The following is a 5,403-nucleotide window of genomic DNA, read 5'->3' as shown; positions in this document are numbered from 1 at the left end:
AAGTGTCCATCAATTAAATAGATAAGTAACAGGGGTTTATTCAGACAGTAAATATTACATAGCAATGAAAATGAATGAATTTTAGCACAAAAAACCATGATGAATTATAAAAACATAACATTGGGTGAAAGAAATCAGACACAAAAAAAATACATAATATGATATAGCTTTGATTCTACTTACAGAAAGTTTAAAGAATCAGTATTTAGTGACACATAATGACTACCATAAAAGTGAGGGGCATGACTCATTCTGTCAGTCTCAGCCTGTTGATCGTGATGCTGCTGGCCAGGGCCACCTGAGGTACTCACCTGGGTCCCCACTACTTGTGGAAGTCCCCACAGGTATTTCCCCAACCAGAGCCAACGCTGTGGCTGGACCGCCCCTGTGGTTTGTATTATGATTGTAAGAGACACCTGGGCAAGAAGCCATCAGGGAACTTTGAAGAACAATAGGTCCTGAATGGTATACAGCACACCCAAGGGCCACACAGCGAGGCTGTGCATTGAGGGAGAGGGAAGGACTGGAGACCTTGAGGCTCTGCCTTTATTAAGATCTAACGATGGCATGCCTAGGGCTTCACTGATTTCCTATAAACTGGAAAATACAAAGCATAAGAGGGGCAAGCAGGGCACAGGAAGGGAAAAGTGGAGTCATTCAAGGGGTCAGTTATCTAGGTTTTCTGAAAGGAGACTTCATGTGTGGGGCAGCCTGGCGCTACATCCACTTGTAACTGACAATATCCTTATTCGAGATGGGTGTCTTTGAAATGCATGCTTTGACAATCAGACTTAATGTCAGGCACTTCCACTCCATGACTACCATGACATGAAGGATCTAGTGATGGAAGGGGTATGTGGGTGTAGAGGATGTTTCCGGAATTCTGTCAACATCTTATTTCTTGGTCTGTGGGATGGTTACTCCCACAGTGTTTGTTCATAGCAATTCGCAATACGATGTATTTATGTCTTGATCATTTTTCTTTCTGTGTACTGTAACTCACCAAAAAAAAAAAAAAGACTTTAAAATCCCAGGTGTAAATTTGGAATTTTTTAATCAATAGAAATAAACATTTTATGAATAAAGATATTAGGAACCTAAGCTGGAAGTGAGTGGAGTCAATCTCTTTGTTATATGTGTATGCCCCACCTTCAGCATGATTTTCTGCACTTACGCCTCCAAATCCTTTGTTCCCTTCACCAACTCAGTTCTCAGCACTGCCAATCATAAAGATTAAAGAATAATTATAAATAAATCCATACTGGGATGCCTAAGGATATGCTCACAGTGTGCATAAGGGGTCTGGATCTTAGATGCGATGAATTAAAATTCATATTTTATGGCAAGACGGGAAAAATTAAACATAAAATTGTTCTCTGCCCTTTAGTGAGTCCTGTGCATCTGCATTAACCAGACCTCCCTAGGAGATAACATTCCTTCTTAAACTCATTCAGGAGCTTAAGATTAGGAGATAATCTTCCTTCTGAATCTTGTAAGAGGCCACAATGACCCACGACCCACTACTCACTTTGTACTTGTAGATCTGGATTGTGTGAACCGTCAATTATATGTTGTTTAATATACAGCCCTGCGTCCCAAAAAGTTAAATAACTGCTTTGACCTCTAACAGGCAGAATAGTTCTCAGGGCTCTCTGAGAGGCTATTCCCAGGTTATAATCCTCAGTTTGGCTCAACTACAATTTTCCATTTCTTTCTTAGATCTACTGATTAATTTTTTTGCCGACAGATGTAAAGAATAAAAGCTGGATCGTCAAGATGATGAAACGTACTCGTGAGAGATGTTCTTTTTGAGAAGAAAATTGACAAATGGACGTTCTAATCTGTATCATCTGCTCCTCTTCTATTTCAGACTCTAAGCATACTTCACTTACCTTTTTTCAGAGACCAAAAAAAAGTCCTCGATCATAAGAGTTCAGGACAAGTTCATTCCCATATTCTAGATCATGACTTAGACCAACAGTATTTTGCGGATCTATCTGTACCATTTTGAACAAGAAAAGCCGTTTCTGGCCTAAACCTAGTGACATTGAAAATACCTGCACTATAATGTTGATCTGCTTCAGAAATCTCTTAAATATATATCTCTAGAAGAATAAAGTTAACAGAGTCCAAGAAATAAGAGAATAAAACTGTCTTTTTAAGCCAAAAGTGAGTAACGCCATTGTTTGCTTGAATTGCCAACTCGAGAATGACGTATAGGTTCTATCCGGTTCATAATTCTCTCTGTCACAGTCCTTGGAAGGGTTGCTGGCCTAGGGACTTTATGAAGATGACACATGAGTTGAGAATGACTGACCCTTATAAAATTGCTCACGGTGGGGAGGGTAATTGCTAAGTGGTAGTGTGTGTGCTTAGCATGCACGAGGTCATGGGTTCAATCCCCAGTACCTCCATTAAAAAAAAGAAGAAATAAATAAATAAATAGACCTAATTACCCACCCCCCCAAAAAAAACCACAGAACAAAAATAAATAAAACTGCTCTTATACAGCTTTGTTTTAGTATAACTCTTTTGAGAGCCAAAGAGAAATAGCCCAGAGAAAGCCATTTTATGTGATTTGGGGATAGAGTTGGAGAAGTTGCTCACCACATAAAATGGGAAACTCAAGATTCAGTACCAAGACCAACTGGCTTCCCCTAAATAATTGATCTACTGCTTCGTTCTTTGTATTGGTCCTAAGGAATTTCAGGGCAAAATTTCTAGTCTACTGTTAGTATGGGCCCTCTTTGGTTGGATTTTATATCTCATATCCATATTTTGAATTTCCTTTGTTTTCAGTACTTGCCTTTTTGGTCTTGTAACTTGTGTTTTTCAGGATATAACAGAGTGTAATTTTCCCCCTCAAACTGGAGCATCTTAATCAAATAGGTCTGTAGTTCTAGTCCAGATTCTCTCCCATGTAACAGACAGAAACATTCATCTGCATTGTAGACCTCATCTGGATTTTATGCAGGTGTGTCAATGCATATCAAAAACTGAGTCCTTCTGTATTTCATAGCCTGTCTTGATAAGGGTCACCACATACTTGGTTACCCAAGTCAACCCCTCAGTACCATACTGGATTCTTCCTTCTCCCTATATAATTTGCTTCCAATTGACCTCCAAATCTTTTACTTTTTTTTTAAATTTTATAGAGTTATAGCCAGTTTACAATGTTGTGGGACCTATAATTCTTGTCATCTCGACTCCTAAAAATCTCTTGAGTCTATTCCTCTTTTTCCCGTCCCACCACTAGTAACTAATTTTAGGCCCTCCTTGTCCCTTGCCTAAATATACAGTAATTCTTACCAGCTTCCCTGTGCTAGTCTTGCCCCCCTCCCATAAAGTCAATGGCACACACTCCTGCAGGAGGGATCTCTCTAACACAAATCTGATCATGTCACGGCCTGGTTCAATTTTTTCTCCATGGCTCCCTATTACCTGCAAGATAAAATTCTTTAGAATGACTTGCAAATGGCCTTTTGTAATCTGAACTTCTAAGCCTTTACCTCTCTGTTCCTTAAACTGTGTGCTCCAAACATGCCAAACGCTCTTATTTCCCATTTTTATGCACATACTATTCCCTGAAATTCCTTTAAATTGCCTTCCCTTAAATACCCTCCCCTCTTTGCTGAGCCAGGGACTCTTCTATTTATCCTCAGCATGAGCCTTGCCTCTCAAAACTTTCCCTTTCACAGCCTTTCTCTTGTGTTTCTATAGAATTGACCGGTATGTCTATTATAGAAATTACCATGATATTTTGAAATTACTCCCTTGTACATTTCCTTCTTAGACAATGACTTCCCTCCACAGTCAGGCACTATGACTCACCTTCCTTTGCATCCCAGAGCTTAGCACAACACAGTTAAGTAAATTGATCAGTGAATGGTAGACAGATTTGTTAAGATTGATGAGGTCAGATGCTAGATTCAGAAGACTGTACTCTTTTTTTTTTTTATTGGAAGTATAGTTGATTTACAACGTTGTTGCGGGGAGGGTATAGCTCAAGTTGTAGAGCGCAGGCTTAGCATGCGTGAAGGTCTTGGGTTCAGTCCCCAGCACCACCTCCAAGGATAAATAAATAAGTAAACCTAATTACCTCCCTCCACAAAAAAAATACAATATTGTGTTAGCTTCAGGTGTACAGCAAAGTAATTCAGTTTTATATATACATATATAATATATATTATGTATATTCTTTATATTTTTTTCAGATTCTTTTCCATTATAGGTTATTTCAAGATATTGAATATAGTTCCCTGTGCTGTACAGTAGGTCCTTGTTGATTATCTGTTTCATATACAGCAGTGTGTCTATGATAATCGCAAACTCCTAATTTACCCCTCTCACTGACCCCTTTCCCCTTTGGTAACCATATTTTGTTTTCCATATCTGTAGGTCTATTTTTGGTTTGTAAAAAGTTCATTTGTATCATTTTTTTAAGATTCCACATATAAGTGACCCTCGAACCAGAGACACACTTAGGGGCCAGAGCCAGGAACCTTAGAGTGTGTCCTGCTGTCGTATAGTGTCAGTCACACTCAACATACAGATTAACCCTTCAAGCTTTCCTTTTTTATTCTCTTATTTCCCTCAAAAACCAACACACCCCACTTCTTGTTTTTTCATATAGTTTCCTGTGCTAGACAGAAGAAATTGTTTATCTATTTTACATATAGTAGTTAGTATCTGCAAATCTCAAACTCCCAATTTACCCCTCTCTACCCTCTTCCCCCTGGTAACCATAAGTTTGTTTTCTATGTCTATGAGTCTGTTTCTGTTTTGTAAGTATGTTCATTTGTGTCTTTTTTTTTTTTTTCGGTTCCACATTTCAGTGATATAAGATGGTATTTTTCTCTCTATTTCTGGCTTACTTCACTTAGAATGACAATCTTCAGGTCCATCTATGTTGCTACAAATGGCATTATTTTATTCTTTTCTTATGGCTGAGTAGTATTCCATTGTATAAATATACCACAGATTCTTTATCCAGTCATCTGTCAACAGACATTTAGGTTGTTTCCATGTCTTGGCTATTGTAGACAGTGTTGTCATGAACATTGGGGTGCGTGTATCTTTTCGACTTAGAGTTCCCTATGGATATAGGGCCAGGAGTGGGATTGCCTGATTGCATGGTAAGTCTATAACACCCCACTTCTATAATCTGAATTCAGATTAGCCCTCAAATTCTGCATAACCTATTCAAGCTTACTTATTAGCTATCTTCTGCTTATCTAACTACAGTATCTAACTATGAGTGCAGACATTACCTGTTCCTCAGGTTACAGACTTCTCTTCTTCCTTTTAGTAACATACTTCCCCAAGTCTTGGCTGAGCACAGGACTGCTCACTTAGAGACAATATTGCCTGGCCTCCCTCGCAGCTTGTATGCTCATCCAATGA

The sequence above is a fragment of the Camelus bactrianus genome, chromosome 14 (genome assembly GCF_048773025.1).
Source record: "Camelus bactrianus isolate YW-2024 breed Bactrian camel chromosome 14, ASM4877302v1, whole genome shotgun sequence".
In the NCBI taxonomy this organism is placed as follows: Eukaryota; Metazoa; Chordata; class Mammalia; order Artiodactyla; family Camelidae; genus Camelus; species Camelus bactrianus.
The sequence above is the reverse complement of the archived record's forward strand: the minus strand, read 5'-3'. Positions refer to the sequence as shown.